The sequence below is a fragment of the Geospiza fortis genome, unplaced genomic scaffold (assembly GCF_000277835.1).
Source record: "Geospiza fortis unplaced genomic scaffold, GeoFor_1.0 scaffold237, whole genome shotgun sequence".
NCBI lineage: Eukaryota > Metazoa > Chordata > Aves > Passeriformes > Thraupidae > Geospiza > Geospiza fortis.
Window position 1 is genome coordinate 481,635 of NW_005054319.1, and position 8,535 is coordinate 490,169.

General features: G+C 54.3%; 1 long non-coding RNA gene across 1 annotated transcript; it reads left to right on the top strand.

The window, feature by feature from the left end:
- The first annotated feature begins 5,230 nt into the window (after window positions 1–5,230).
- Window positions 5,231–8,310, top strand: LOC115947814. Its single transcript, XR_004081672.1, has 3 exons — window positions 5,231–5,449; window positions 6,466–6,658; window positions 7,933–8,310. It is a non-coding gene; the product is annotated as an uncharacterized LOC115947814 (long non-coding RNA).
- The last annotated feature ends 225 nt before the right edge of the window (window positions 8,311–8,535 follow it).

The following is an 8,535-nucleotide window of genomic DNA, read 5'->3' on the forward strand; positions in this document are numbered from 1 at the left end:
ATACAACGGGCCAGGATGAAGCAGGCAAATCCCTGCCAATGGATCTGGGACTGTGAAGAGCCAGAGCTGGACTCCTGAAGGGTGTGGGGCTGAAATGACCCCAGCACCAACCCTGGATGGGGACAGCCAGAGGTAGGGAAGCACTTCCTGAGCACCCAGAGGAGACTTTGGGGAGAATTTTCATTTCTCTGCGTTTTTGCTGTTGATTTTTAGAGCACTCAGCACCTCTTGCCTCCCGATTCCCCCCAAATGAGCAGTAAGGCAGTAAAGCCTGGTGTCATCCAGGCATCCATGGGGAGAGAGCAGCCCCGGGGCTGAGGGGAGGGGGATTTATGGAATTTCACAGCAGCACAATCCATCACTGGGGTCACCCCAGCGGGGTGAGTGAGGAGGAGGGCTGGGTGCTCTTGGGAAGGGGGAGGAGAAGGTGTGGAAGGTGCTGGGGAGCTTTCCTGGATGTCCCCAGGGAGGAGGAGGAGGAGGAGGAGGAGGCGATTCCCGGCAGTGTCCGGCCGGGCCCCGCTGAACCGGGCGGGATTTGCAGCTGAACTCTGCTCAGAAAGTCGCTCCCAGCCTTTTCTCATTTCTTTCTGGATTTAAGGCAGCTTCCAAATTCCTGCGCAGCCAAATCCTGCCTGGGGCTGCCAGGAAAGCCGGCCAGCAGCAAGGACGTGCCGCTGGTGTACCCAGAGCACAGCCAGGCTCGCTGCGATCCCGCGGCGGATGGGATGGGATGGGATGGGATGGGATGGGATGGGATGGGATGGGATGGGATGGGATGGGATGGAGCTCCAGCCCTCCCCAGGATGTGACCCTGGGACCTCCTGCCCTGGGTGCTGCCCTGCCCTTCCCTAAGGAGTTGGGATGGAGAGCTGATGTTCAGGGATGGGACAGGAGCCAGGATTTTGCCATGCTGGGCTGGAGGGAGGGATGAGCAGGCGTTGCTTTCTCCTTGGGATTTTCTGTTTTGAATGCTGTGGATTAGAGGGAATTCACTGCCAGTTGCTCTCTCTATGGTATCTCTCCCCAAGAAAACACCAAAACACCCCACCCCAGATTCCCTAAACTTCACTGCCCTCCCTGTAACCTCCCACCCAGTGGAAGGAAACGCTGGCTTCGTGCACTCCCGATGGGATTTATGATCGCAGGGATTTCCTGCGCTGCCTGTCATCGCTCTCCCCCCTTCCCACCACCATCAAACCACACCCGTTTGCTTCAGGGCGCTCCTTCCACGTTTCTTTGTGTGTTTTTATTTCTGACCCGGTCCCTCAGGAGGGTTTTAGGGGACAGCAGCTGAGCAATGACACAGCCCCCAGGTCACAGTGCAGGGCACACATTTGGCCTCCATGGGGAATGCCAGTGGCTGGGGAAAGGGGGATGGGGAAAACCCTGCATCCCTGCATCCCGAGGCACTTGGGGATTCCATGGAACCCAGCCTGGGGTAACCACAGCAGCCCTGGGGGAGCTGAGAGCAGGCAGGGAAGGGGCTGCACCCGCAGCATCCGCCCGGCCGTGGCGGGGCTGCGGGGCCGGCTCAGCCAAGCCCACCCATGGGACGCCTGATCTGCTCTTTCCACTGGTGACTCATGGAAAATCAACTTGTTTTGCAGCAGCGCTCGGCATGTCGGGTGATCCTGCCTCCCTGCCTCGCTCGTCTGTCTTTTTTTTAAAGGATCATTGGTGTAAAACCTCTGTGACCCCGAAGTTCCTGCAGAGCTCCTCACCTGAGGGCGTTTTCCCCTGGATGTCTGCAGGGCTGGCTGTGCAAGCCACGCTCCATCAGCTGCCTGGGAGGCAGCCTGCTCACCCTCCCAGGGTTGAATTTTTTGGGGATTAGTATTTTGGAGTGGCTCTTACACAACGGTGTTCGTTGGAAGCTTGGAGGGTTTCCACCAGCTCCTTGTGTGTTGGTTTCCACACTCCTGCCAGCAGCGCCGGCTGCACGGGGCCCCCCAGATCTCTCCACAAGGTTTGTGGCACAACCTGGGCTGGTGGGGCTGGGGACTCACCCAGGCTTGTCCTGGGTGTCCCCACTGTCCCCAAGGCCAGGCAGGACACGGAGAAGTGAGACCTTGCTGTGTGGCTGGGCTTCTTGATGCCTCGTGGGAAGCAAGCAGGATCCATTGGCAGATTTGGGTTAAAACACAGAATGGGAATGATGCTGATTCCCATCGAGCTCCCAGCACCACACTGCTTCCCAAATTCTCACCTTTCACTGCTTTTTCTCCAAGTCCTTCAGAGGGCAGAGATGGAGCACAGCCCTTTCCCAGTGGGACTGGCCCATCCCAGACCCAGTTGCAGCAGGAGTCTGGGCCAGCTCTGTATTTAACTGAATTGGCTCTTTTAAAATGCTTTTTCTTGGAAATAGGCACTGAGAGGGATGTTCTGTGGTGCTCACTGCTGTGTACCACACCTTCACCCTTTCCTCACGGAGCACTGACCGTGCCACTGCTCTCTGGAAAGCGCATTAGCAAGTTTTTTGGTTTGTTTTTTGGGGGGGGGGCGGCTGGTTTAGTTTGGAATCTGGCATGGAAAATAATTTCCAACCCCCAAATTAGAAACAGAATAATAATACAGAGCCTTGTTTTGGAGGAGGTGGTGTGTGTCATCCCACAGCAATGAGAAACTTGTGCTGGAGAGGAGCAAAGAGCTGTGATTTGTTTTTCTAACACTCCCCAAAGGACTGACGCAGCTCTGGGATGCTGCTCCCGCTCCCTTGTACCCATGGATGGGAATGGGACAGTTGCTGTGGGCAGGGGGCTGTCCTTACATCATGTGAGGGGCTGTACCACCCAATTCTGTTGTTCTTGCCCTTGGTTTTCTGGAGAAAAGGGGATTGTGCCCTGTGGTTTTCTGCCTTGCCCTTCCCTAAGGAGCTGGGATGGAGAGCTGATGTTCAGGGAAGGGACAGGAGCCAGGATTTTGCCATGCTGGGCTGGAGGGAAGAATGAGCAGACATTGCTTTCTCCTTGGGATTTTCTGTTTTGAATGCTGTGGATTAGAGGGAATTCACTGTGAGTTGCTCTCTCTGTGGTACCTCTCCTCCAGAAAACATCAAGTCCCATGAAAACTGAGCTGGACTCAGAACAAGAAGCCATGCTGAGGCAGTAGCTAGTCTGTCTGAGATGGGCTCACTGGCCACCCCAGCATTGCCAGAAAACCCTTAAAAATAACTTATTTTTAAAATTTGTGAGGGGTTCCCTCATATGTGGGAGCAGTGGCTGCTCAGCCAATTTAAATGCTGAATTCCTGTGCAGAGGAGCCTTCACCCCACTCCAGTTCTCACCCTGTGGATTATAACAAACTCTACACCCCAGATGTGTGCCCAAGCTGGGGTGCCCCATCTGCCTTGGGATGTCCTCAGGACAGGTCCTGGGGGAGAGGTCTGCATGGAGCCAGTCCCTGGGATTTAATAAGACACTTGTTGTAAGTTAAATATCAAGGGCTGATAGGAAACATGTGTCCTGAGGATTAACAGCCGTGTAAAAGATAGAGCCATGAGTTAAACCTCCAAACAGAGCGTTTCAAATAACCCCTCACGGCTGCAATCTGCACTATTGGGGCAACCAGGAGCGGGATGGGGAAGGTAAAATGTGCATTGCAGCTCCTGGTGCTCCAAAATCCTTGGGATGGGCTTGGGGCTGGGTTTTCTCCCAGCAAGGTGATGCCCAGGGATGCCGGATCACACAGGGGTGACGTCAGCTCCTTCTTCCCCCATTCCTTCCTCCCTTTCCACCTCTCCCCCTTCTTCTAATGTTTTTTTTTTCTACTTTTTTTTTATTTCCCAGGCCCCAGTTTCTCCCCTGTCGAGGCAAACGCTTTGGCTAATTAGCAAAACGTGTCAAAGAAAATGATTAATGTCCCGGGAGGAGGCTGAGCTGCCTTTGTGCCGGCATTGCCTGACTTCTGCTCTTAAAGGTTTTATTAAAAGATAAGGGAGCTCCTGACGGGTGAGCAAAGCTTGTGCTTCCCTGAGTGTTAAAGGGTCGGGTAGGGGGGGATGTGGGGCAGGTTGGGGTCACCCTCGGAGGGAGAGGAGAGGGGCTCGTGTTTCCCTGCCTCCCGTGCGCCGCCGTCACCGCCGTGTCTGCCCTTGGCAGGGGAAAGGCTTTAAAAAAATGGCTGAATGCCTTCTTTATTCTTCCAGGGACAGGTAACTCAATCTCCTCAGCTGGGCTCTATGAATGTTGCTGTGTTACAGGGCTCTGCCTGGCTGTGTGCTCCGGGAGTGGTGCTCTGGGGGGTTTTGGGGAGGGGATGCTCAGGATGGGCATCCCAGGGTGGGGTGCTGGGGATTGGGCACAGCCAGGCTCCTGCCCAGGACAGTGGTGCCAGCAGGGACAGAGGTGCTTGGGCACTGGTTTGGTGGTCCCTGTGGTCAGAGAGGTGCCCGTGGTCCGGCTCAAGCCCAGAGGGACATCCCTGACACTTTGCTGTGGGCTGAACCCCCATCCCAGCTCCCTGCAGGGGATCCCAAGCCCAGGTGGGCAGCAGAGGCACGGGAGGGAATCTGAGGGCACAGTCCCTCTGGGCTCCTGCCAGGACCACCACACACAGCATCCAACTGTTCTCATCTCTCATGGCTTTGGATGTGTTTTCAGCAACCCTCAAAATATTCTTCTAGCAACCCAAACCCCTCCAACCACCCCAAAACCAGCAGCTCTTGCAGGGGGGTCTTGCAAAAGGCAAAACTTCCCAGCAGCTCTGCTGTGGGACCACAAAAACCAGAGCTGGCAGTGCCACAGCATCCCTGTGCCATGCCAAAATCCCATCTGGGACATCCCTGGGGACAGGGAGAGGGTGACAGGGGTGGGACACCCACCACACCAGCAGCACTCTGGTTGTTTTATCAAAGCAGGAGTGATCCCCAAACCCGGCAGACACTGATGTCTGAGCCCCTGGATGCACATCAGAGGGGGTTTGGGAGGGGGCACAGCTGGCAGGAGCCTCAGGAGGGGCTGCAGGAGCTGCTCTGTGAGGTTTTCCTCCAGCAAACAGACCTCTGGGCTTAATAAGCTATTTGTAAAAGTGGCTGTGGATAAACAAGAGGCCGTGTGTCAGGCTGAAGGCAGCCTCGCAGGGCTGCGCCGCGCGGGGTGGGACCTCAGCACAGAAATATTTTCAAGATAAACAGAGGAAAATGAGTCCTGGAGGAGGCTGGAGCCACTGGCAGCAGCAGGCTGCTCCTCTCCAAGATTATTTCGGGGCAGGAACTTGGCTTTCTGCACGCTGCAGCTTTTTCATTCCTGCCTCTGAAGGGAACCTCGCGTGCTGCTGATTCAGAAATGAACCTGAGGAGCGGTGGGCACTGCAGGCAGCAGTGAGGAGATGTGCAGAGCCCGGGGCTTGCAGGGGAATTTTGGGCTGAGGGCGAGGAGCTGGGATGCACAGCTGCTGCTGCAGATCCCCCTGGTCAGAGCTGCCTTCCCTGGAGAACCCTTGGGCTCAGGTAACAATATTGGGTTGGGGGTGTTCAGCTCGGAGAGGAGAAGGCTCCAGGGAGATTTTAGAGCCCCTTCCAGTGCCTAAAGGGGCTCCAAGAGAGCTGGAGAGGGACTTTGGATAATGGCATGGGATAACAGGACAAAGGGGAATGGCTTTCCACTGACAGAGGGCAGGGCTAGATTGAATATATTGAATATGAGGAAAAAATTCCTTATATTGAATATAAGGAAGAAATTCCTCCCTGTGAGGGTGGGGAGGCCCTGGCAAAGGGTGCCCAGAGAAGCTGTGGCTGCTCCATCCCTGGAAGTGTTCAAGGCCAGGCTGGATGGGGCTTGGAGCCACCTGGGATAGGGGAAGGTGTCCCTGCCCGGGGCAGGAGGTGGAACAAGATGGTCTTGAAGATTCCCTTCAACCCAAACCAACCTGGGATTCTGTGCCTCCAGTGTGAGCAGCAGAGCTGCCCTGCCTGGCTGCTGGTGCCTCCTGCCCTCCATCAGCTCCTCTGTTTCCCAGCAAAGGTAGAGGCAACTCCGTGGTGCCCCAGGGCAGGATATGGGCACTGCCCTCAACCAGGCTGGGAAATGGCCTGGGCTGCATCCTTCCATCCCCTCTGTCCCTCCAGCCTCAGTGTCCTCCTCATCCTCCCCATCCCCTCCATCCCACCATCCCTTGGTTGGGGGGGTTTGGTGCTGGTTTCCTTCTCTGGTCTGTGCCTGGTTTTTAAACTCCACAAGCGTGGACTGACACCCAGCCTGGGGCAAAGCTGGGCTTGGAGCACCAAGGCTGGGACCAGCGCAGCCTCCGCAGCTGAGATCTCCCAGCGTATCTCTCCTTCTCCTCCCCACCCCCAGCAAATTTAATTAAAAGTCATTCAGATTCCTTTGAAAGAAAATGTCATCCGTCGACACAATTACACTTTAACTAACCAAAGCTGTTACAGTTCCTATATATATTGGCATCAGGCTGTCGTTATTAGTTCTAAGTAAGTAATTTATTCCCATTATTGTGTTCAAATTACAGGATATTACCCCCTGGGGAAATAATCCTGTTATTTGAAATGTAAAAAAGAATTCACATGGACAACAATGGATTCCTAAATGAACCCAACAACAGCCCCCAATCCCAGTGCAGCATCACTTGCCTCAGATAGGGAAAATATTAAGTTTCTTTTCAAAAGGTTCTTGTCTCCTCTTTTTCTCTTCTGCTGCCCCAGGTAAGAGAAATTCTCGTCTTCTTCAAGTGCATCAATTTATTGAGGGAATCCTGGAAGTGAAGGAATTTGGCGGGGAGCGTGGGGGAGGCAGATATATGTGTGTAAATATATATATATTTTAATATATATTTATGGGTTTCTCCCCTTAATTTGGTGGTGGGAAGGGAGCCCTGGGAGGGTGGGATGTGAATGCCCAGCACAGCCCCCGTGGGTTTCTGCTGGAGCTGGGAACCTTTGCCTTCCTTCGGCAAAGAGCTGCCGAGGTTCTTTGGAAACACTGTTCCCTAGATCAAGATCTTCACTGAAGGCAAATAACAGCTCGTCTCTGCAACACCCAAACATAAGCAACTAATTTGGACCACCGAAAGGAAAAAGGGGGAGGAAAAAAAAAAGAAAAGAAAGAGAAAGAGGAGGAAGAGGGAGGGGAGGGAAGAAAATCAGATACACTTGTAACCTGATTACAACAGCCAGCTATGTGTGCAAAATCACAATGCAGCTCTATAATTAAATCTCTCTTTCCCCCTCCTGCCGAGCTCTTTCCTCTAACAGGCGCGGTACAAAAACAGTCGTTAGGACATCAAATTCCAGCTCCGACAAGAGGGGACTTTTTTGTCTATAGCTGCTCGGCTCGTCTTTAAGGAAATAATAATTATAAGCCCAGTGCTGCTGGCTGACGAGCTTTGTGGAGCAGAAAGGGCTCGTCTTGTCCAATCAACCCTTCCCCCACGCGGAGGGCTGGGACATGGGAACAGATTTGGGATAGCCCTGGGGTCTAACAGGATGCTGGGAGTCACCTCGTGTGTTTTAGCACCTGCAGTTTGGTGGCACAGGGCACTCCCGGGTGGGTCTGGATGTTTGGGAGTGCACAAAGCGCCTGTGAGGGGTGTGAGGAGCCAGTGGCTTCAGAGGCAGCAGGAGAATTCCTGCCATGGGAGTTTCCCCCTGCCAGATCTGGGCTGCAGGGTGATGGGGGGATGCCATGGAAGGGATCGTGTCAATGAACCCCCAAAAGCAGCAGGGAAGGGACCCCAGCATGGTGGATGGGAGCAGGGGAGCAGTGCTGGCAGCCTTTCCCCAGCCCTGCCTGTTGATTTACTCCACGCTGGTCACAGAGAGCTATTCCCATCCCTGTGACACCCAGCACGTGCTTTTGCTGGCAGCTGCGGGCTGGATTCAGCCTCAGGAACCCAGTTCCTCGAGGGCAGGCTCCTGCTTGCTTCCTCGGGGTATTTTTGGGAACAAGTCTTGCATCCCATCTTCCTTCCCACTGCGAGTCGAGGGCAGGTGTGTTGAGCTCCTTGCAACTGGTGCAGCGACTCACAGGACGGCGAAGGAAAAAACCTGGCACCAGGAAACCCTCCAAAAGGCCCCAGAGTGCAAGATAACCACCAGTGAGACAGGATTTATCCACCACAGCTCGTCCTGGCAGCGGGCACGTGCAGGAGGGCACGACCGAGGGCGGACGCGGGCTTTGCAACGCGCGGCGCACGACACGGAAACTCAGATGCTGCTCCAATAAAGCTGCGCAGGTTTTGGTTTTAATGGCAATTAACAGCTGTTAAAAGGTGAAGGATCTATTCTGCTAACACCCGGTGCTTCTCACGCCTTTCATGAAGGGATTTGAAAATACATTTGTGAGTGTTAATTTTAAGCCACCCTAATGTACCCCGGGGAGGTGGATGGGTTTACCCTGCTTTCAGGCATGAAGCTGAAGCAGGCCAGGGCACAGCGTGGGGATGAGCATTCAGTGCTGGCAGAGGTGGTGAAATCCGTGTCTGGCTCTGGAACAGGGATGGGAGCAAGCCTGGGACCAGTTTTCACCAGTACTTCCCCAGTCTTTTATTTTGTGGGGAGATTAACTTGGTGCAAAACAAAAG